At 43.2% G+C, this 25,512-nt stretch overlaps 1 long non-coding RNA gene across 1 annotated transcript in view; it reads left to right on the top strand.

The window, feature by feature from the left end:
• LOC141581854 (uncharacterized) overlaps positions 1–24,804 on the top strand; it is a 77,154-nt gene extending 52,350 nt beyond the window's left edge. The window contains exon 3 of the long non-coding RNA XR_012514635.1: positions 23,572–24,804. This is a non-coding gene — a long non-coding RNA (uncharacterized LOC141581854). The remainder of the gene's footprint in view (positions 1–23,571) is intronic.
• Positions 24,805–25,512: the final 708 nt, after the last annotated feature.

The following is a 25,512-nucleotide window of genomic DNA, read 5'->3' as shown; positions in this document are numbered from 1 at the left end:
TTTCTGTTACTGTTCATAGGAAAAGACAGAAGTGAAGTCTCCTAGTGAGAGTGGGATGCTCACACTACTTGATAAGTGGTCTCATCATTAAACTACAAGACTTTCTAATAGGGACAAGAGCTTGACTTTACCAAATCACCTGGAGTATAAGCCGCAGACTCTTTTCTTTTGAAATAATAATGGCTATTATTTATTGACCCTATACTGTGTGCCAGGTACTATCCTAAACACTTTTAAGTAATTAATTAAATCACAAAAACTTAGAAGTAAAATTTCTGCTTTATATTTAACTTTTTAAGAAATATTTAAAAAATATTTAGCTTTTTAAGAAACTGCCAAACAGTTCTCCAAAGTTGGTTATACCATTTTACATTGTTACCAAGAATTATGAGAGTGTTGGTTACTCAACATCCTCTTCAGTAGTGTCTATCTTTTCTGTTACATGGTGTCTATCTTCTTCATTGTATCAATTAAAGCAGGTATATAGTGGTATTTTATCATGGTCTAAGTTACTCTGAATATTGATGATGTTGAATATTTTTTCATATGCTCATTATGTGTGTAATTCATTTTAAAATTTTCTGATTATTAATAAATAATTTAAGACTGAATTTTCCTCTAAGTATAGGTTTAGCTATATCCAAAGAGTTTGAAAAGAGGTGATCTAATTTTTATTAGGCTTAAATAATTTTATCTTTTTTGTTTTTTTCTTTTTTGAGACTGAGGTCTTGCTCGTTCACCTAGGCTGGAGTGCAGTACTGTGATTATAGCTCACTGCAGCCTTGAACTTCTGGGCTCAAGCTATCCTCACACCTCAATCTTCTGAGTACCTGGAACTACAGGCATGCACCACTACATCTGGCTAACTTTTTATTTTTATTTTTTTAGAGATGGGATCTTTGTTGCCCAGGCTGATCTAAAACTCCTGGGCCCAACTGATCCTCCCACCTAATTCTCCCAAGTAGTTGGGATTATAGGCTTGAGCCACTGTACCTGGCAATTTTGTCATTTTATTTCTAATAATTAAAAAATTCCCAAGTTATTTAAATGGTAATTTTCAGGTTTCTCCAATGATTAAAATTTTTGTTTGCTTATCTGTTAATTATTAGCTTCTGAATGTGTACAATTATAGTCAATTAGCATGGCCTGTAAAATACTAACATTTTAGAAAAAAAATACATGGCCAAGTACATGATCCCTATTTTTAAATCTTCTATGGGAATAAAGAATATATTTTCTTTTTTAGTGTACATGGTTCTCTTTCTACATATCTATAAAATCAGTATTGATAATTATGTGGCCAAGATGATATCTATACTTGTTCCTTCTTTTGTCTGCTTAATCTATAGAATTTGACTTGAAGAGTGGTGTTTTGGATTCTCACTATGCTTTTTTTTTTTTTTTAATTGAATTTGCCTTGCAATTCTAAGAGCCTTTGCCTTGTAGATTGTTCAGTGTATACATTTTCATGACTATAGCTACTTCTTCTTGGAGTGTCCTTTTATCATTAAGAATATCTTCCTTTTAAACTGTTTAAATTTTTGGCCTAACATTCAATTCTTAGCCCTTAATATCTTTGCCCATGTTTCTTTTTGTTTGCTTTTGTCTGATACATGTTTGCTCATCCAATTGTTTTCACCTTCCCTGTGTCATTTTGTTTTAGGTCCATCTCTTATCAATTGCATATAATTGGATTTTTGCTTTTCCAACCCATCCCCAAAGATCTTCATCATTTCATAGTGAAATTTAACCCTCTCACATGAATTTGGCATCCAGGAGACTTGGTCTCACTCCTGCCATTTAGTTTTATGCTTTCTGTTTATTACACTTTCTACTGGTTTCCTCATTTCTGTTTTACTTATATTTGTTAAGTTGATAAAGCTTATTTATTCCTTTCCTTCCTCTCTAGTCAGTCAGAAGTTCTGATATGAATTCATATCTACTTGTGTTTACATTTAATATACATAGTTAAACATATCTCTCCAACAATTATACAAATGAAAGTGATCATGTCCCTCCAGTTTTGCCAAAATAATTTGGAATTTTAATTTTATGTTAACTTTTTTTCTTAGAGCATGCCTCTTATAGTTTAAGAATCCATTTACACTTCCATTGCAATTTCAAGTCCCACTTCTATCATTTACTTAGATTTAATTATCAATAAATATTTATTCAATTGAATTCTATTTGGGCATTTTTGGTCTCTTTGTTCATCTGCTTGAGGACAGGGACCATTAAAAAATAAATAAGTTTTCTATATTCTTCCGGAGCCTTACACATGATAAGCAATTCACTACCATGATGTTGAGGACATAACATTGGCCCTCAAGTGTGACCTATTTTTGCCCCAGCTTTGCCTCTTGTTAGTCACCTGAGCTTGCTAACATTACTGACCATCAGCGTTCTTAACTCTGAGATGGGCATAACTTGGCAGGGTAGTGAATGAAGTTAAAAGGATCAAATCTGCAAGAATTCTGAGAATCAGCTTGTACAGCTGAAACCGCCTTTGCAATATAATGACGGAGACAGTAAGAGACTTAACCGACGCCATTTTGCTTCTAACCTTTAAGTTGCGCTCTTCCTTCCTGGGTGTAGGCTGAACTAACTTAGAGAGGAACTTAGTTTATAGTTTAAAACAAAGACGATGGCAGCCCTTTCCTAAAACAAACCTCCTTCTTGCCTGGGCACTAGCCTGCTTTTGTAGGACCAATAAATCAGTCACAAGATTATAAATTATGGTTTAGGAATCATGTGGCTGGAGGCTACAAGATTCCAACCCTCCCTAAACTGTCCCTAAGATCAGTGCTTGACATATTTTGCAGACCCTGCACTTGACTGATTAGCTGGCACCACCCAGATTGATAAACTGGCTCAGCTGATCTTGTGGACCCCAACTGGCTCAGCACAAGAGATCAGCTTCAGCTTCCTATGATTTCATCTCCTATCTAACCAATCAGCACTCCTGGCTCACTGACTTTTCCCCCCTACCAAGTTGTCCTTAAAAACTCCAACTCCTTTGAGTAATAATAAAACTCCGGTCTTACGCAGGGCAGGCTCTGCAGTGAATTACTCTTTCTCTATTGCAATTCTCCTGTCTTCATATATCCAATTGTGTCTAGGCAGCGAGCAAGGTGAACCCATTGGGTGGTTACACAGCTGCTGGATGAACAAATAGGTGGGAAAAGAAAAACATAGTCAAAGCTTACAGACTCTGAGATGTGTCCTGGATGCAAAGCCCACTTCCTGGAGTTTTTGCTACCTTTGGTTTTCAGCTGAAAGTATTTTGGGAGAGCTCAGCTAAGAGGTGGCTGCAGACTGTAGGTGGAGATGCTGGGGAGTGTGTGGGGTTTTGCGATTTCCCAAGCTCTAGAGGCGTCCCCAGACTTTTTACACAGGGGGCCAGTTCACTGTCCCTCAGACCATTGGAGGGCCGCCACATAGTGTGCTCCTCTTATTGACCACCAATGAAAGAGGTGCCCCTTCCTGAAGTGCGGCGGGGGGCCGGATAAATGGCCTCAGGGGGCCACATGCGGCCCGTGGGCCGTAGTTTGGGGACCCCTGCGCAGCCAGGTGAGCCCCTATGCAAGATGCAGCTTGCTCGCCACGTGGGGCGCTGTGCAGTCATGATATTTACCAGCAGTCAATCCCAAAGGGAACCTCAGAGGGGTGGCTTGGACTTGGCAAGAGCATGCTTGGTTTCCAGGGACTTTGTTTGCACAGTCAGATTGATTTCTGCTCCCCTGTGACCAGAGGACACTGGTGCTTATCTTTGTCTCTTCCAGCCTTTGTTTGCCTGACCCCATGGCTTCCTTTTTAATGCTACTTTAAAATTTTAAGATTTCTTTTATTAAATATCACAGACCTTTTTTTCCCCCTTTTTTCTTCTTTTTTTAAAATCTGGGAGCTTACCACCTAAGTTGGCCCAGCCTGATGCTTTTTTGCTTTGTATTTTCACAAGGATGAGATAAGTCCCCATGACCTCTCCTGGCTTTTTTTTTTTTTTTTTTTTTTTTTTTTTTTTTTTTTTTTGGCTGGTGCTGCTTGTTAACTCTAGTAACTCTCGGCATTTTCTTTGCTTCCTTTCTCTGGCATTTCTGCCAAAGTGTCTCTGAATGTTCAAGGCCTGAGTGAGGTTGAGCTAGATTTGCTCTTAAATGCACCTCATCCAAGGCTCCCCTTCCCACTCTTGCAGAGCTTAGTACCCAGCAATGGAGTACTTAGCAAAGGAGTGGTCCATCCTTTGCCCTATCTGGGATCCTTTCCCCACTTTAATTAACTTTTTAGTTTGGATTTTCAGGAAAACTGCAAAGATAGTACAGAATTCCCAAATACCCTTCATCCAGCTTACCTCGCTGTTAACCTTTTTTGATACAGTACTATTAATTACAGACTTCAGAATTCAACTTCTCCACAAATGTCTTTTTTCTGTTCCAGGACCCAATCTGGGATCCTGCACTGTATGTAGCTGTCAGGGGTCCTTAGCTTCCTCCCATCCGTGACTGTGTCTCTGTGTTTTATTGCTTGTCATGATCTTGAAAGTTTTGAAGAGTACCCCATTTTAATATACGGGAACGCAAGTTTTACTGCATTTGGAAAGGAGGAAGAGCAATGTATTAATTACTCTCTGCCTTCTCAGTGTGGACGTCTGCTCTTGTCTAAGCCATTTTTCTGGTAGCAGCATCAACACTCTCAGAAACTTTTTTTTTTTTTCCCCTGGGGACAGGATCTCACTCATTACCTAGGGTGGACTGCAATGGCATGATCTCAGCTCATTGCAACCTTCACCTCCTGGCTCAAGCAATTCTCCTGCCTCAGCCTCCTGAGTAGCTGGGACTACAGGTGTGCACTGCCATGCCTGGCTTTTTTTTTTTTTTTTTTTTTTTTTGTATTTTTTAGCAGAGTTGGGGTTTTGCCATGTTGGCCAGGCTGGTCGCAAACTCCTGACTTCAGGTGATTCACCTGCCTTGGCCTCCCAAAGTTCTGGAATTACAGGTGTGAGTCACCGTGTCTGGCTTCAGAAGCTTTTTATAAAGCAGTTGGGGCAATGAATTTGCTTCCCCATCCAGAGGTTTGACTAGGTGATATGTAACTTTTTTAAAAAAACTTTTTTATTTCCATAGGTTATTGGGGAACAGGTGGTATTTGGTTACATAAGTTCTTTAGCGGTGATTTGTGAGATTTTGGTGCACCCGTCACCTGAGCCAGCATCAATGCACCCTATTTGTAGACTTTTATCCCTAACTTTTATCTGCATGACCCTGACTTAGTATATGAACAAGGAACGTGTGGCATCAACAGGTTCGTGATGCCCCTGGGTAATGTCATATATGGTTGTGCCCACATTCCCTATAGGCACATAGCTGAGCTAGAATTTGCAAAAACTAGCATTTATTTATTTTAGCTTTTTGGCAGGAGGCACCCCTCTAGCACCTGGGGGCACATATTCCACCCCATCCCCCACCTGCACCCCTGCTCACCCCTTGTTTCTTATTTCTGCCTTTCTGGGGTTGCAAAGTCTAAATTACAGTACTAGCAGTGGCAGTCCCGATGTCACAACTCAAAAGACCAAGAGCAGGCAGAGCCGTCTTTATCTGAGTGTGGCACCTGGGCATGTCTCAGCTGAGGGAACCCCCAGACTGCCCCACATCAGAATACTGGGAAGTCTGGTTACAGAGATTATTGAGGACCCCTTCATGGATGGGAGGATACAGCAAAGGACCAAGGAGTCTGGGCGGGGATTGGAGAAGGTGAAGGCATGAGCAACAACTCTTCTTCATATTCAGATCCAGTGTGTGCAGATGGGTGTCTTGTGGCTGGCTGAGCTCCCCCTTTCTCTGTGGTTCTCTGCCTCCCCTAATGACATCTCTGGCTGGCTTATCAGGAAGCGTAGGCCCTAGAGTAGATGACTGACCCCAGAGAGATCTCTGGGACTGCACGGGGGCCTGACTTGGTGCTTGGAACGGGCGGCAGTGCTTCTGGAGAGTAGCATATGGTCAGTATTTCTGTGGAAGAGGCACTGATGGGCTACAGAGTCCTTTTTGTCCTGGCTCTGCCACCAACACTTGGTGGGGTTCTGGTAACCCACCATTTTTTCTTTCCTTGTCTGTGAAAACAAGGGGAGAAGGGGAGGCTGGATGAGATAATTCCAAGATTCCTTCAAACTCTAGCACATTAAGATTCTTATTTAGCTTTCCAAGATAACTCGACTTACCCCCCATCTGAGGACTCACTCTGTTCCTCTTGTGCCGTGATGTGAAAACTCTTGAGAGCCTCATGGTGCTGGCAAGCATGCCTTGGGGTCCTCTGGCATCCATATCTTATTCCTAACCGTGCCTCGGTATCCTTTGGGACAATTACCTTTTGTCCAGTGGCTTTAGTCTGGCAGAGCCCTGACTTCCAATAAACATGAGGGGGACATGTGACCCAAACCCTACTGAAGAGATGCTTTTTTTTTTTTTCTCTAGAATTTGAATTTCGAGCAAATGGGAAAAGGTTGTAAACATCATCCATTGGTGTCTCCTGGATCTGGCTGCCCCTGTGGTAGGACCATTTCTGTTCTTCCTGCTTCCAGAACTGTCTGTGCCCCCTAGCAACATCCAGGCCTGGGCCCCAGCCTTCCAGTGGATTCCCAGATCCTCTGCTCGCCTTTCCAGGGATCACTCATTGCTTAAGTTAGGCAGTCACTTTCCCTTGTTTGCGACCCCATTGTGGCAAGAAATGTGCTCTGTGTTTCAGAAATTTATGAAAGAGCTGGGAAGTGCAGGCCATGCATGCCACCCAGTGACATTCAGGCTCTGGAACAGGCGTCCCCAAACTACGTCCCGCAGGCTGCATGCGCCCCCCTGAGGCCATTTATCCGGCCCCCCGCCGCACTTCAGGAAGGGGCACCTCTGTCACTGGTGGTCAGTGAGAGGAGCACAGTATGTGGCGGCCCTCCAACAGTCTGAGGGACAGTGAACTGGCCCCCTGTGTAAAAAGTTTGGGGACGCCTGCTCTGGAGTGAACAGACCTAAGACAAATTGGATGTGACATCTAGTGGCTCCTTCGCTCATTAGTGTCCTTGGATAGGTCTCCCAAACTCCCTAAGCCTGTTTTCTTTTCTATAAAATGGAGATAATAAAGATGCCAGTCACATAGGATGGCTGTAAAGACTGAAGAAACATACACGTAGTCAGTTCTCAATCAACACTGGCTTTGACTGTGATTATAATCATGAACGCTTGGATGATAGTGCTGTGTTAGATCTCGTTTATCTCTGGGTTCCCCAAATAACTAGAAACAGAGACTGAGGATAATAATGAAGATGATGACAACAAAAACATGGCATACTTATAAAGTACTAAGTACATCCCAGGTACTGTCTTAAGTACTTTATCTATTAACTCACTCAATCCTCACAATCACCTTATATGGTAACGTACTCTTACCTCTACTTAACAAATGAGGCATTGAGACATAGAGCAGTTCACTTGCTCAAGGCCTCCAGAAGTTCTTGGTCTGCTCTGATGTTTTCTGTCTGACAGAGAGAAGGCTGAGCAGACACGCCAACGTCACACACACACTGCGAAATTCATGTGCTTTCTCTGCATGCCTCTCCTGGTCTTGGGGAGGGCCTCGTTGCTGCATTCGGGAAGGGAGAGGCATCATCAGTAGGCAGGACTCATAGCTGAGCCTGTGCTCCTGGATTTCTTTGTGAAGTGAGATTCCACTGTGTTTATTGCAAACAGACAGGCAGCTCCGTTTCCTGTTGGTTCTGCTTCCTTCCTATTAAATTACTGAACTGTGAGGACTGGGGAGGGTGGGCAGAAAGGGAGATGAAGCAGGGTTAAGAGGATTCTGTTTTCGGCAAGTAATGAATTCTCTGGCAGCTCTTCTCACTTAGTTCGGATGCATCCATACAACGTGAAGATGGGCTTAATTGCTTCCTGTTGGTGGCAGCGCTCACAGGATGAGGACTGACTTTTCTACTGGGGAGCTGGCCCGTGGACCAGGCATCTATGGCTGAGGCCACATGAAAATGGGCCAGAGCCTCTGGCCACACACTGCCACAGCCAGGAGAGATGGAGCAAAGCCATCCAGTGTCAGCTTAGGTTTGAGGAAGGGATCAGGTCAAAGAGCTGAGGGACTCCCCATCACTGAGTTCCTTGCCATCAACACAACTACAGGGCAGGGCAGGAGTGACCACACATCCAGAGCCCACTGTGGTGGAGGACACAGAGCAACAGGCCCTTCCACATTTGCTCAATCCTCATGTGGGCCCCATGAAATTATTTTATTTTCCTACTTTATAGACAGGAAGTCGAAGCTTGGAGAGGTTCTGTGAATTGCTGAAGGACACATAGCAGAGCCAGGATTCAGATTCAGATCTGCTTGACTCCAAGGCCGTTCTATAAATCTCTCTTTTCCCTTGAACCCTGTGATGTGACAGCTGGGTCCTTTCTGCTCAGATTTCCATTCCTGAACTATTTCCAACTGTTTAAATGGAATAGGAGAATGCAGGGAACGGATGAAACCCACAGAGAGAGGAGAATGCCTTTGTTTTGGGTTTGGCTGTTAAAGAGGAGGTGGCAGTTGATACGAGGGGGTGTTTTTCTCAAGCAAAGGAAGCCTGTACTAAGGCATAGTGCCTGGGCTGGAGAGGTCCAAGCAGGTCGGAGGCCTGAAGGAAGCAGTGAGGTTAGTTGTTCTCAACTGTGGGGATTTGGTAATGTCTGGAAACGTTTTTGGCTGTCATGATGGGGCTGGGTGCATGCTACTAGCCTCTGGTGGGTCGAGGCCAGACTCAACATACACAGGATAGCTCCCCACAATATGGAGTCATCTGACCTGAAATATCAATGGTGCTGAGACTGAGAGAGTCTAATCTTGGAAACCCCTTCTTGGCATATGTGGAAACAGGGTTCCCAGGAGTGGGATGCCTACCTCTAAGTGACACAGCTCAAGTGAGGCAGAGATGAGCCCTGAGCAGAGGTTTGCAGCTCCCCAGGTGTCTTAGTCTGTTTTCTGTTGATTACAACAGAATACCCGAAGCTGAGTAATTTACAAAGAAAAGGAATTTATTTATTACAGTTATGGAGGCTAAGTGTAAGGGCTACATCTGGCAAGGCCTTCTTGCTGGTGGTGACTCTCTGTGGAGTCCTGAGGTAACGCAGGGCATTATATGGTGAGGGGGCTGGGCGTGCTCACTCAGCTTTCTCTTCCTCTTCTTATAAAGCGACCAGCCCCACTCCCAGGATAACCATGACTCCGAGACTTCACTAATCCATTCATGAGAGCAGAGCCCTCGGGACCCAATCACCTCTTAAAAGCCCCATCGCTCAGTACTGCCACACTGGGGATTACGTTTCAACGTATGTTTTGGAGGGGACAGAGATTCAAACCATAGTGTCATAGCTGAGTGATATTTACACCATGCAGTGGGCTCAGTCAAGTAATTCAGGAATGGATTTTCTGATAGATGGGCATGGTCCAGGGCAGCTCAGCTCAAGTTGCCCAGGCTGGGGAAGGGCCAGGCCTCTCTCCTTGAGGAAGAGATGCTTCTTGTCTGCTGAGGTGTCCATGGGGTCCAGGGCCAAGAGGAGGAAGGGGCACTGTGGGGATTCCTTGGATCCAGCATGAGCTGGGAGCTAATGAGAGAGGCTGGCGGGAGGTCTCGGCCAACTCTCCTCTCCTATTCCTGAGCTTCCACTTCCGCTGCCAGGCCTGCTGTGGCCTTCATGCCCATGCCATGGGAAGCACAGGACCAACAGCTCCTGACTCCTGAATAGCCCTTGATAGCACTGTGTGATACTCTGTCTCTACATTGACTGTGTGAGCCTCACCACAAATTGATGAGGTTAGTTAGGGGGCAGTGAGGCTGTGGCTCTTCCCATTTTAGAGACCATGGAAGTGAGGCTGAGGAGGTCAACCACCAGACCCACATTGTGCCAGGAGCCCAGGTGAACCAGCAGCCCTGCCCTCTGACCCACACCTGGCATTCTTTCATCTACTCTTCCCAATGAGAGGAGAGCTCTTTCGGTTTGAGTACTGTGCTAGGTGTTGCCTCTCTTTCTGATCACTTCTCTGTATTCCTGCCATGTACCCTATTTCTCAAGCGTGCGAATATCTCAGGTTTTACTTTCCAACTAGCATATGTGTTCCGTGTTTAATTTTCACTTAGATAAATGAACCTGCCACTGTGAGGCACGATGCCATAGCAGGGATATGGTGTTGGCTGGGGCATAGTACCTCCTCTCTGCATGCTCCGTATAGTAGGAGAGAGAGACAGAAAATACAGTGACTGAGGAGTAAACACAGGGGGCCATAGGCACACCCCTTCTGGCTTTGGAGGGCTCCTGAACCTGCCTCAGCCACTGACCTCACTTTACTGCTTTCTAATTTGCACTGTGTAACTCTCTCTCCAGGAGACCTCAGCCTTCTTCAGAGCACAGAAACACTTCTTCAGAGTGTTTCCTTTCACTTTTCTCTCTCCGGCCCTTAGAGAGTGCTTGGCACATTCTTAGCTCTTTCCTGGATCTATCACATTCTTTTTGCTAAGCACTGAGGGGCAATTTGTAGCTATCTCCATTAGTAGGAGAGCTGACCCCATCTCCATCAGTAAGAGAGCTGACTCCACCTAGGTCTCTGCTGGAAACCCTCCGACAGAGGTGGGGGCTATCCCACTCCCCTGAACCTTGAATGTTAGGGGCAGAACCCCAGAGGCCTGGTCATGCCCCCAGGGGACATGGGGTGGGCCTCTCTCTGGGAGCCGGCTCACAGTTCCCACACTGTCTCCAGCAACTGTTCTTTGACACACTTAAGAGGACAACATTTCTCCTATCTGTCGGAACATAGTCAGCATTTAGTGTCTGAGTCCCCGCTTCCCTCTGCATTTCTAGCTGCCTGTTTGAATGGTGTTAGGCAGCCAGCCACAGGGACTGAGGCATTTGAAGCTTCGAGGCAGCTGCTGGGAGACTGGCTGTTAGTTCCTGCTCCCCTGCTTCAGGGCCCTGCCAGTTTTGTAATAACATCTCCAGAACGTGTCTAACCACACAGTACAATGATCCTCTCCAGGCCCTGCATTGCTCTTCCTTAGAATTTCCCCTGAGCCTGATGGCACACAGCTTCTACCAGGGAGTCCGTTGCACCCCTAATTTCTTTCTCTGCTGCGTCAGCCAGTCTCCTTGGGCTTCTGCCTTGGCAGGCGGGCTGGGTAGGGATTTTCCATCAGTCCAAGCATGTCTTTTGACAAAGACTTCAGCTTTAAAGAAATCCTGTATCTCTAGATGCTGACTCTTCAGAGCAATTTTCAGAGGCCTCCTTTGCCTCCTTTCACCCGAGGGAAATTTCGGGCCCTCAGACCAGGAGTACTTGGCTCTCTGACAGTGTACCTGCACCCACCACCCTCGTGGTGAGGTTCATCTCAAAGGAGTTTTAACATCCCATAGGGGCGTCCCTCCCAATTCCCTCATGATGTAAGCTAAATATGGGGCCCCTGGAATTGGTTGACTGAGCTGAGGCTTCTGGGCATTGAGATAACATTACTTAATGACAGTGGTAGGAAGAAACCCCTCTAAAGACAGTGAAACAGGAGGGATGTCTGAACAGGAAGAGTTAGAAATTCACCCTTTACTTATTATTTTCTTTTTATTTAAAAAAAATCAGCTTTCTTAGGGTGAAAGAAATTCACTCTTTATCTAGAATTATTTATAGTTCCTCTGGAGTGAGAGAGGAAGACGTCACCCACGCAGTGCTCTGCGGAATGATCTGAGCCACCACTTCTGCCTTGGGGATGCCCTCTGGGGAAGCATCTGAATGCTTCGGTTATACAGTGTGTTTTGGGGTCTCTAATAAGTCACTTTAAGGATGAGGCCTAGAGAACATGGCCTTTTGTTGAACAGTTTGTAAGCTCTCAAATGCGAGTAAATATGACACGGGTCTTGGGAGCTACAGAAAGCTCAAGAAACCTAGCTGGATGGAGTCTCTAGACTGTTGAAAAAAGAGGTGAGGAGAAATTTCCATTGTGGGGGATGGGAGTGGTACTGGAGGATTTTTGAGAATGGGGATACAGAGCCCAGAAATAAGGCCACACACCTATGGCTATCTGATCTTCGACAAAGCAAGCAAGAACTCCTTGTTTGATAAATGGTGCTAGGTTGAGTGACTAGCCATATGCAGAAGATTGAAAATGGACTTCTTCCTCATACCATATACAGAAATAAACTCAAGATGGATTAAAGACTTAAATGGAAAACCCAGAACTATAAAAACTCTGGAAGGCAACCTAGGCATACCACCTTGGATATAGGAATGAGCAAAGAATTCATGATGAAGATGCTAAAAAAATTGCAGCAAAAACAAAAATTGACAAATGGGATCTAATTAAACCTAAGAGCTTCTGTACAGCAAACCAAACTATCAACAGGGTTAACAGAGTAAACAACCTGTAGAATAAGAGGAAACATTTGCAAGCTAAGCATCCCACAAAGGTCTCATATCCAGCATCTACAAGGAACTTAAACAATTTACAAGAAAAAAAACCTAACAATCCCATCAAAAAGTGGGCCAAAGACATGAACAGACACTTTGCTAAAGAAGACATACACGTGGCCAACAAGCAAATGAAAAAAAGCTCAATATCATGATCATTAGAGAAATGCAAATCGAAACCACAATGAGATATAGCGTCTCACACCAGTCAGAATGGCTATTATTAAAAAGTCAAAAAGTAACAGATGTTGGCAAGGTTGTAGAGAAAAGGGAATACTTGTGCACTGTTAGTAGAGTTTAAATTAGTTCAACCATTGTGGAAAGCAGTGTGGTGATTCCTCTAAGAGCTAAAAACAGGACTACCATTTGACCCAGCAAAACCACTACTGCGTATATACCCAGAAGAATAAAAATCATTCTACCATAAAAACATATGCACACGAATGTTCATTGCAGCACTATTCACAATAGCAAAGACATGGAATCAACGTAAATGCCCATCAGTGACAGACTGTACAAAAAATGTGGTACATATGTACCATGAATACTATGCAGCCATGAAAAAGAACAAGATCATGTCTTTTGCAGTAACATGATGGAGCCAGAGGCCATTATCCTTAGCAAACTAATACAGAAACAGAAAACTAAATAGAGCATGTTCTTACTTATAAGAGAAAGCTAAATGAGGAGACCTCATGGACACAAAGAAGTGAACAACAGACATTGGGAACTCCTTGAGAGTAGAGGGTGGGAGGAGGGAGAGGAGCAGAAAAACATAATAATCTTGTTGTACTGATTCTGTTGTCACCGAGGTACTAAACCTGGCACTATTGGGTACCCTGCCACTGCTTTATCAACTAAGTTTCTTCGATAGTTTAAAATCCTTTGTTGTCATTACAACAACGTTCATGGCATTTTCACCAGGAGTAAACCTCGTCTCAAGAAACCACTTTCTTTGCTCATCCATAAGAAACAACTCCTCATCCATTCAAATTTGATCACGAGATTGCAGCAATCCAGTCACATCTTCGTGTTCACTACTAATTCCAGTTCTCTTGCTGTTTCTACCACATCCACAGTTACTTCCTTCACTGAAATTTTGAACCTGTCAAAACTGGCTACCTTACTGTTGGGTACCAGGTTTAGCAACCTGGGTGACAAAAAATCTGTACAACAGACCTCCGTGATACCAGTTAACCTAGGTAACAAACCTGCACATGTACTCCTGACCCTGAAATAGAAATAAAAAAAAGAATGGGGATTTTTAAGTTACAGGTTATTTTGCTGTGAAATAAGTGTCCAGTCATTGCATCAAATACTCAGTAAATCCTTCTACCTCTATGGGAGTGATTTGGGCAAAATCAGAAAAAAAACCACAAAAACTCTGTTACATGAAGACAAGAAATAACTAAGATCAGAGCAGAACTGAAGGAGATAGAGACACAAAAATACCTTCAAAAAATCAGTAAATCCAGGAGCTGGTTTTTTGAAAAGATCAACAAAATAGACAGACTGCTAGCTAGATTAATAAAAGAGAGAAGAATCAAACAGATGTAATAAAAAACGATAAAGGGGACATCACAACTGATTCCTTGGAAATACAAAATACCATCAGAGATTACTACAAACAACCTATGCACATAAACCAGTAAATCTGAAAGAAATGGATAAATTCCTGGACACCTGCACACTCCCAAGATTAAGCCAAGAAGAAGTTGAAACCCTGAATAGACCAATAACAAAGTCTGAAGTTGAGGCAGCAATCAATAGCCTACCAACCAAAAAAAGCCCAGGTCCAGATGGGTTCACAGCTGAATCCTACCAGAGGTACAAAGGGGAGCTGGTACCACTCCTGTTGAAACTATTCCAAACAATACAAAAAGAGGAAATCCTGCCTAACTCTTTCTATGAGACCAACATTATCCCGATATCAAAATCTGGCAGAGACACAACTAAAAAGAAAACTACAGGCCAATATCCATGATGAACATCGATGCAAAAATCCTCAATAAGATACTGGCAAACTGAATCCAACAGCACATCAAAAAGCTTATCCACCACGATCAAGTCAGCTTCATCCCAGGGATGCAAGGCTGGTTCAACAAATGCAAATCTATAAACATAATTCACCACATAAACAGAACCAAAGACAAAAACCACATGATTATCTCAAAAGATGCAGAGAAGGCCTTTGACAAAATTCAACAGCCCTTTATGCTAAAAACTCAATAAACTAGGTATTGATGGAACGTATCTCAAAACAATAAAAGCTATTTACTACAAACCCACAACCAATATCATACTCAATGGGCAAAAATTAGAAGCATTCCCTTTAAAAACTGGCACTAGACAAGGATGCCCTCTCTCACCACTCCTATTCAATATAGTATTGGAAGTTCTACCCAGAGCAATTAGGTAAAAAAGAGAAATAAAGGTTTTCAGTTAGGAAAAGAAGTCAAATTGTCTCTATTTGAAGAAGACATGATTATATATTGAGAAGACCCCATCGTCTCAGCCCCAAACCTCCTTAAGCTGATAAGCAACTTTGGCAAAGTCTCAGGATACAAAATCAATGTGCAGAAATCACAAGCATTCCTATGCACCAATAACAGACAGAGAGCCAAATCATAAGCAAATTCCCATTCACAATTGCTACAAAGAGAACAAAATACCTAGGAATACAACTATCAAAGGAGGTAAAAGATCTCTTCAAGGAGAACTACAAGCCACTGATCAAGGAAATAAGAGAGGAAACAAACAGATGGAAAAACATTCCATGCTCATGGTTAGGAAGAATCAATATTGTGAAAATGGCCATACTGCCCAAAGTAATATGTAGATTCAGTGCTATCCTCATCAAGCTATTATTGACCTTCTTCACAGAACTGGAAAAAACCACTTTAAAATTCATACGGAACAAAAAGAGAGCCCACACAGCCAAGACAATCCTAAGCAAAAAGAACAAAGCTGGAGGCATCATGCTACTTGACTTCAAACTATCCTGCGGGGCTACAGTAATCAAAACGCCATGGTACTGGTACCAAAACAGAGATATAGACCAATGGAACAGAACAGAGGGCTTGGAGGCAATGCCACACATCTACAACCATCTGATCTTTGACAAACATGACAAAAGCAAGCAATGGGGAAAGGATTCCCTGTTTAACAAATGGTGTTGGGAAAATGGCTAGACATATGCAGGAAGCTGAAACTGGACCGCTTCCTTACATCTTATACAAAAATTAACTCCAGATGGATTAAAGATTTAAACATGAGAACTAATACCATAAAAACCTTAGAAGAAAACCTAGGCAAAACCATTCAGGACATAGGCACAGGCAAGGACTTCATGACCAAAACACCAAAAGCAATGGCAACAAAAGCCAAAGTAGACAAATGGGACCTAATTAAACTAAAGAGCTTCTGCATAGCAAAGGAAACAATCATTAGAGTAAACCGGCAACCAACAGAATGGGAAAAAATTTTCACAATCTACCCATCAGACAAAGGGCTAATATCCAGAATCTACAAAGAATTACTGCAGATTTACAGGAAAAAAAACAAACTCATTCAAAAGTGGGCAAAGGATATGAACAGACACTTTTCAAAAGAAGACAATTATGTGGCCAAAAAACATGAAAAAATGCTTATCATGATTGGTCATTAGAGAAATGAAAATGAAAACTACATTGTGATACCATCTCACACTAGTTAGAATAGTGATCATTAAAAAATTTGGAGACAACAGATGCTGGAGAGGATGTGGAGAAAAAGGAACACTTTTTCACTGTTGGTGGGAGTGTAAATTTAGTTCAACCATTGTGGAAGACAGTGTGGTGATTCCTCAAGGATCTAAAAATAGAAATTGCATTTGACCCAGCAATCCCATTACTGGGTATATATCCAAAGGATTATAAATCATTCTCTCATAAAGACACATGCACATGTATGTTCATTGCAGCACTGTTTACTATAGCAAAGACCTGGAACCAACTCAAATGGCCATTGATGATAGACTGGACAAAAAAAATGTGGCACATATATACCATGGAATACTATGCAGCCATAAAAAACGATGAGTTCATGTTCTTTGTAGAGACATGGATAAACCTAGAAACCACCATTCTCAGCAAACTGATACAAGAACAGAAAATCAAACACCACATGTTTTCACTCATAGGTGGGTGATGAACGATGAAAACACTTGGGCACAGGGAAGGTAACAACACTCACAGGGCTAGGTTGGGGGGTGGAGGGGAAAGGAGCGGGGGACAGTGGGGGGGGGCAGGGAGGAGGGGGAGGGATAACACTGGGAGAAATGCCTGATAAAGGCAATGGTGGGGGGCAGGGGATGGAGACAGCAAACCACCATGGCATGTATGTATCTATGCAATAATCCTGCAGGATGCAGGATGTGCACATGTACCCCAGAGCCCAAATACAATAAACAAACAAACAAACAAACGAACAAAACTTTGTTGCGCATCGTTGTGCTGAGCCTCTATCAACCTCAGTAGGGAAGATACCAGGCTCAAGAGGCTGAAGAAGACACTCAGAACCAGCAAATGAGACATGGGGTCTCATTAGGGGCTTCCATACAAGGGAGACAGTGCAGTGGCAGCGGGCTGGACAAGATGACTGCAGGCCCCAGCAGCTGCATGCTGTGCAGGAAAACAGCAACTACCTGCAAATGTCCTCATGCAGTTTATGCAGCATTTTCATTTACTACCCTCCGTCCAACAACCTCCACCTGGCAATCTTCATTTAACCCAAAACTCAGGGTCTCAATCTCCTATACAGCCCATGTTTCACCAGATGAGCCAGGGACTCAGATGCTTATCTTAGATAAGGAATGAATCTCCAGGTTGGCTACTCTTGGATTCTCTAGCTCGGAACACCATTCAGGTGCATCTGCCATACAGGGTCGTTCTAAGAGTGTGCTTAAATGATTGCTATCAGGTGTGTTTACCCTAGCCCCATTAGGATCAGTGAGTGCAGAGGAAAGAAGAGGTGGGGAAGGAAATTCACAAACAAGACAGAGGTAAGACCAGGATTCAAAGCCAGTGGAGGTCACAGAAATGTATGTCTTCGGGGATTCACAGAAATCTTAGAAAGGGCCTTGGTCTTCTAGGAGGTTGTGGAAGGAAAGTTGCCAATTTTATTTGAATCTGAAAGCTTAGAAAAACTTTATACAGGGGAATTCCAGGGCAAGATGGCTGAATAAGAACAGCTCCGGCCTGCAGCTCCCAGCGAGACCAAGGCATAAGGTGGGTGATTTCTGTATTTCCAACTGAGGTACCGGGCTCATCTTACTGGGACTGGTTAGACAGTGGGTGCAGCGCACAGAGGGTGAGCTGAAGCGGAGTCGGGGGAGTCAGCTCACCCGGGAAGCAGAAGGGGTTGGAGAAGTCCCTCTGCTAACCAAGGGAACCCATGAGGGACTGTGCCACGAGACAGTACACTTTTCCACTGTCTTCGTGACTCACAGACCAGGAGATTCCCTTGGGTGCCTATATCACCAGGGCCCTGGGTTTCAAGCATAAAGTCAGGTGGCCATCTGGGCAGACAGCAAGTTAGCTGCAGGGGTTTTTTTTTGTACCCCAGTGGCACCTGGAATGCCAGTGAGACAGAACCATTCACTGGACAGGGGCTGAAGCCAGGGATCCAAGTAGTCTTGCTCAGCGGATCCCAACCCGACAGAGCCTAGCAGGCTAAGATCCACAGACTTGAAATTCTCGCTGCCAGCACAGCACTCTAAAGTCGACATAGGAAGCTCAAGCTTGGTGGGGGAGGGGCGTCTGTCATTACTGAGGCTTGAGTAGGTGGTTTTCCCCTTACAGTGTAAACAAAGCCCCAGGAAGTTTGAACTGGGCAGAGCCCACCACAGCTTGGCAAAGACACTGTAGCCAGACTGCCTCTCTAGATTCCTCCTCTCTGGGCAGGGCATCTCTGAAAGAAAGGCAGCAGCCCCAGTCAGGGGCTTATAGATAAAACTCACCATCTTCCTGGGACAGAGCAGCTGGGGTAAGGGGCGGCTGTGGGTACACCCTCAGCAGACTTAAATGTTCCTGCCTTCTGGCTCTGAAGAAAGGAACGGACCTCCCAGCACCACACTCGAGTTCTGCTAAGGGACAGACTGCCTCCTCAAGTGGGTCCCTGAACCCCGTGCCTGCTGGTGGGGAGACACCTCCCAGCAGGGGTGGACAGACACCTCTTACAGGAGAGCTCTGGCTGGCCTCTGGCAGATGCCCCTTTGGGACAAAGCTTCCAGAGAAAGGAGTAGCAATCTTTGCTGTTCTGCAGCCTCTGCTGGTGATACCGAGGCAAACAGGGTCTGGAGTGGACCTTCAGCAAATGCCCGCAGACCTGCAGAAGAGGGGCGTGATTGTTAGCAGGAAAACTAACAAACAGGAAGCAATAGCATCAATATCAACAAAAAGGAGGACCACTCAAAACCCACATCTGAAGATCACCAACATCAAAGACCGAAGGTAGACAAAATCCACGAAGATGAGGAAAAACCAGTGCAAAAAGTCTGGAAATGCCAAAAACCAGAACACGTCTTCTCCTCCAAAGGATCACAACTCTTCACCAGCAAGGGAACAAAACTGGATGAAAAATGAGTGTGATGAATTGGCAGAAGTAGGCCTCAGGAGGTGAGTAATAAACTCCTCTGATCTGCAAGGAAGTTAGGAACCTTGATAAAAGGTTACTGGAACTGCTAACTGGAATAACCAGTTTAGAGAATAATATAAATGACCCGAGGGAGCTGAAAAACACAGCACGAGAACTTCATGAAACATACACCAGTATCAATAGCCAAATCAATCAAGCAGAAGAAAGGATATCAGAGATTGAAGACCAATGTAATGAAAAAGCATGAAGACAAGATTAGAGAAGAAAAAGAATGAAAAAGAATCAACAAAGCCTCCAATAAATATGGGACTATGTGAAAAGACCAAAACTACGTTTGATTGGTGTACCTGGAAGTGACGGGGAGAATGGAACCAAGCTGGAAAAGACACTTCAGGATATCATCCAGGAGAGCTTCCTCAACCTAGCAAGACAAGTCAACATTCAAATTCAGGAAATACAGAGAACACAACAAAGATACTCCTTGAGAAGAGCAACCCCGATACACATAATCATCAGATTCGATAAGGTTGAAATGAAGGAAACAATGTTAAGGGCAGCCAGACAGAAAGGTCGGGTTACCCACAATGGGAAGTCTATCAGATTAACAGCAGATCTCTCTGCAGAAACCCTACATGCCAGGAGAGAGTGGGTACCAATATTCAACCTTCCTAAAGAAAAGAATTTTCAACCCAGAATTTCATATCCAGTCAAATTAAGCTTCATAAGTGAAGGAGAAATAAAGCCCTTTACAGACAAGCAAATGCTGAGGGATTTTTGTCACCACCAGGCCTGCCTTAGAAGAGTTCCTGAAGGAAGCATTAAATACGGAAAGGAAAAACTGGTACCAGCCACTGCAAAAAAATACCAGATTGTAAAGACCATCGACACTGTGAAGAAACTGCATCAACTAATGGACAAAATAACCAGCTAGCATCATAATGACAGGATCAAATTCAAACTTAACAATATTGACCTTAAATGTAAATGAGCTAAATGCTCCAATTAAAAGACACAGACTGACAAATTGCATAGAGTCAAGACCCATCGGTGTACTGTATTCAGGAGACCCATCTCACATGCAAAGACATACATAGATTCAAAATAAAGGGATGGAGGAAGATTTATCAAGCAAATGGAATGCAAAAAGCAAAAAAAAAAAAAAAAAAGAAAAAAGAAAAAAAGAAAAAAAGGGTTGCAATCCTAATCTCTGATAAAACAGACTAAATCAACAAAGATCAAAAAAGACAAAGAAGGGCATTAGATACTGGTAAAGGGATCAATGCAACAAGAAGAGTTAACTATCCTAAACATATATGCACCCAATACAGGAGCACCCAGATACATAAAGCAAGTTCTTAGAGACCTGGAAAGAAACTCAGTCTCCTACATAATACTAGTGAGAGACTTTAACACCTCGCTGTCAACATTAGATCAGTGAGACAGAAAATTCACAAGGGTATCCAGGACTCGAACTCAGCTCTGGACCAAGCAGACCTAATAGACATCTACAAAACTCTCCACCCCAAATCAACAGAATAAACATTCTTCTCAGCACCACATTGCGCTTATCCTAAAATTGACCTCATAATTGGAAGTGAAACACTCGTCAGCAAATGCAAAAGAACAGAAATCATAACAGTCTCTCAGACCACAATGCAACCAAATTAGAACTCAGGATTAAGAACACACACACACACACACACACACACACACACACACACACGTTTAGGAAGTTCACACCTCAAACTCTTTGACTGCATCTGGGGAATACTACAATACTACTTGGTGTGAGTGATCAGAAGGTTGAGGGGGCTGTTTTCTTTTTTCAATACATGAATTATTTCAATCGAAAGCACATTAATATATCATTTTATAAAGACTAAAAACTATGCAAATGCCCATAATCTTACTGCCCAGATGTAATAACTTTAACATTTAATATGCATTCTTTCTGATTTTTCCCTCTAATTTTAAATTTATTTTTACATTGACATCTTTCTCATGTTTTTTTATCTATATGTAAGTACATATACATGTATGTGCAAAAAAATCAAACTGTACTTGTCATGTAGCCTGCTTTTACAGCTTAATGATATATCTTAGACATTTTCATGTCCTCAAAATACAGATATTAGCATTTTTTTTTGAGACAAGTCTTGCTCTGTCACCCAGGCAGGAGGGCAACTGCAAGCCTTGAACTCTAAGACTCAAACGATCCTCCCACCTCAGCCTCCCAAGTAACTGTGGCTACAGGTGCACGCTACCATGCCTGGCTAATTTTTAAAACTTTTTTGTAGAGATAGGAGTGGGAGGGTTTCACTATATAGCCTAGGCTGGTTTTGAACTCCTGGTCTCAAGCAATCCTCACACCTTGGCCTCCCAAAGTGCTGGGATTATGTAACTAAAAAGTGTGAAAAGACACATCTATAAGGATATTTATTGCAATGCTGTTTATAGTAGTAAAAAAAAAAGTCAATGTCTGTTAGTAGCGAATCAGTTACATAAACCATGAGACACATATACAATGGAATATCATGCAGCTGTTAAAAGATGATGGAGCCAGTTATGGTGTATATGTGTCTCATGGTTTATGTAACTGATTCTCTATTAACAGACATTAAGGCTGTTTATTATTATTATTTTTTGCTACTATAAACAGCATTGCAATGAGTATCCTTATAGATGCGTCTTTTCATGCTTTTTAGTTATGTCCATAGAAAACGTTCTGAGTTGGAATTACTGGATCAAAGAATAGTTGTGTTACAAATTTTGATATATCTAACATTCCTCCAGAAATGTACCAATTTCCACTTCTACCACCAGCAATCAGCACTCACATATTTTTTGAATGCTTATTGTATTCTAGACAAATAAGACATTATTTTTTCCCTGAGGGGATTTACATGCTGTTAGGTGGTTTTAACACATACTCAGATTCCCTATTTATTTAACAAGCACTTACACAGTGCTTAGTACCATTTACCAGATACTATTCTAAGGTTAAAATATTAAGTCATTTAATCCTCATGATAACCCTGTAAGTTGGTACTTTTATTATTTCCACTTTACAAATGGAGGAGCTAAGCAAAGTAGTTAGGCATCTTGCTCAAGTTTATACAGGTGATAAGTGGCAGAGCTAGAAGTGAAATCTGAGAAACGTGGCTCCAGAATTTGTTCTTAATCCTGTGCTGTGGCTCCTCTTGGCACAGCAGATAATGATGCTGTCAGCACTGACATAATAGATTCCATGACTTGGAAATCCTCCTTTCAGTGATGAAAGTGAATAGGGAGATGGGCTTTCAATTGGCCAAGCCCATCCTTTCAGACCTAGGAGAGAAAGACATGATTTTGTGATTTCAGGTTGAGCACTTAGGAATCTGTCCTTTTCCTTAACTGAAATGGGAAACTCACAAGGGAGGTAGGTTCAGGGTGGAGATGAAAGACAGAGACTTCTGTTTTGGATTTGTTGATTCAAAGTGTTGTGAGCTGTCCAGATGCAAGGGCCAGACAGCCGAGCGGGGTGGCTCATGTCTATAATCCCAGCATTTTGGGAAGCTGAGGCGGGCAGATCACGAGTTCAAGAGATCGAGATCATCCTGGCCAACATGGCGAAACCCTGTCTCTATTAAAAATATAAAAATTAGCTGGGCATGGTGGTGGCTGCCTGTAGTTCCAGCTACTTGGGAGGTGGAGGGAGGAGAATCGCTTGAACCCGGGAGGCGGAGGTTGCAGTGAGCCGAGATGGCGCCACTGCATTCCAGCCTGGGAACAGAGCGAGACCTTGTCTCAAAAAAAAAAAAAAAAAAAAAAAGGGGCCAGGCAGCAGAGGGAAATGCATATTTGGCGCTTGGAAGAGGAGATAGGTCCAGAGGAGAGTCCTGAGAGTCACCAGCCTAGGGGAAGGCAGTGGGGCCATGAGAGGGGTGTGATCCCACAGGGATGAGGAAGAGCAGAGGTCCAAAGGCTGGGGCTTGAGAATGCCTCCATTTAAGGGGGTGGTGCTCAACCTTGGCTGCGTGCTGGGGTCACGTAGGGCTATGAAAGCTCCTCATGCCTGTGTCTCACCTCCAGATCTTCTGATTTCATTGGCCTGAAAGGCAACCTGGATATCAGAATGGGGTGTGTGTGTGTGTGTGTGTGTGTGTGAATGATTTAAAAATTATTATTTATTTTTGGTATCTGACTTTTTAAGACTTCCCAGGTAATAATACTGTTTAGCTAAAGTGAAAGCAATCAGTTAAAGGGGGTGATAGAAGAGAAATACAAGAAGCCATCTCATAGTGCCAGAGAGAGGTTAGACATGTGTTCATTTGTTCTATAACATGTGGTGAGTACCTAATAATAACAGCTACCACCCAGTGAAGGCTTTGCCATGCCAGGCCCTGTGCCGAGCGATTGGCACACAGTCTCTCATCTAATGCTCGCACAACACAACACTATGAGATATTCTTACCTCCTTTTTTGCAGATGGAGAAACTAAGAATTAGAGAAGTCAAATCTTGTCTAAAGTCATACTTCTAAAACTCAGTGGGAGAGTCTGGATTTGAATGCGGTATGGAGTATCTTCCAAACCCCTGGAGTTCATCACTGTGCTATGCTGCCCACCAACTCCCAGACTTTGTGCTTGGGACTCTCAAGCAGCCTGCAGTCTTGTGAGCATAGAAGAGTTACACATAACGAGGTAAGTGCTGTGGTGGAAGAAAGCTCATGATAGCCTGGAGGACTCGCCTATGAGCGAATGCCTTGGGAAATATTTTCTATTTATCCCTGCACTCAGAAACAGTCTCCACCTCTTGGTGGGGGAACACATGTCTGTAGGGAGAAAAGAATTGATGGTGGCCACCTTGAAGATAAGCATCTACAGTCTTGATCATGGGCACCTCTGAGAGAGGCCTGGTAGCTGTTAACTTTCCTTTCAGACCTTTTGGGTTTATGAAGATGATAAAATAGCTCAAGTGAATGGCAGCCAGATTGGTTTCTGTCTACTTTCATTTATTTAGTTTGATTTTAATTTTAGAGACAGGTTCTTGCTCTGTCACCCAGTCTGGCATGCAGTGGTATAATCATAGCTCACTGCTGCCTGAAATTCCTGGGCTAGGGTGATCCTCCACCTCAGCCTCCCAAGCAGCTGGGATCACAGGTGCCCACCACCACACCTGGCTAAGTTTTTAAAGTTTTTGTAGAGACGGGCTTTTCTATGTTTCCCAGGCTGTTCTCAAACTCCTGGCCTCCAGCGATTCTTTCAGCCTCCCAAAGTGCTGGGATTACAGGTGTCACCCACTGTGCCTGGCCATCTGTTTAGTTTTACAGTACCCTATAGCAAGATCCACAACTGGGAAGGGGCTCCTAGCCTCAGTCACACTCTGAAGAATTCTTCGTGAGTGGAGCAGCCAGCTGGGCCAGTGATAGTACTCACTGCCTTCAAGAGAAATAACCTCCATAAAGTCTGATACCTTATTTGGAAAGGTGTCTTCTGAGTCAATGCGAATTTACTCTATTTGGAGGGAGAAAGGGCATATTTCAACTTTCAGAAACAGGAAGCTAAAAGTGGGCATCAGCCAGGGTTGTCATCATCTTATATATCATAACTGCGTTTGCGCTGATGTCATCCTTGACTACATGAGTCAGAACATAATAAACTTTAAAACTGCCGGAAGAAAGGCTGCTGCCCATGCTTGTGATTTATGACACAACTCCAAAGCTGCTGCATTTTCTGTGCTTAACATTTCTATTTGCATGATGTTCCAAAGAGGAACAAGAAGCTTAACTCTTTCTCTGACATGGTCATACAAGACCGTGGTCTCAGAGGGAATCAGGTTTGCTTTGTACCTTTTAAAATAGGATCCTTAGCGTCTGTGTTTGATTGAGAGAGACACCTTTGTATTAACCACACAACTCCACTCTCTGTTCCATCCCTGAGGCTGCTCAAGGGAACCAGCTTATAAAGAGGTTTAATTGAGGTTTCTTAGAAGTCAGGAAGTTGAGAACACTTTTATTTGAATGCAATAGCTGTATCAATTTAAGATGCAATTAGTGACCAAATATATAATTTTATACAAGTGGCCCTCACCAATTTGCAGACTTTTAAAAATTGAATTTACTGTTAGTGAAATTATTCAGGGCTAAGACAGTCAACATTAGGATGGTTAAAAATGGTAAGGAATGTTAATATTTATGTCCTTGTTGGTTCAGGCTGCTTGAAGAAAATACTTTTGGTGGTTTATAAACAGCATTTATTTCTCACAAGTCTGGAGCCTAGGAAGTCCAAGATCAAGTTGCCAGCAGATTTGGTGTCTGGTGAGGGTCCATTTCTTATAGACAGTGCCTTCTTGCGGTGTCCTCAGAAAATGGGAGGCACAAAAGAACTCCCTTATGAAAAGACATGAAGATCGGGTATGGTGGCTCATG

Source organism: Saimiri boliviensis, chromosome 17 (assembly GCF_048565385.1).
Source record: "Saimiri boliviensis isolate mSaiBol1 chromosome 17, mSaiBol1.pri, whole genome shotgun sequence".
Lineage (NCBI taxonomy): Eukaryota > Metazoa > Chordata > Mammalia > Primates > Cebidae > Saimiri > Saimiri boliviensis.
Note: the sequence above shows the minus strand (reverse complement) of the source record. Positions and strands in the feature narration are given on the sequence as shown.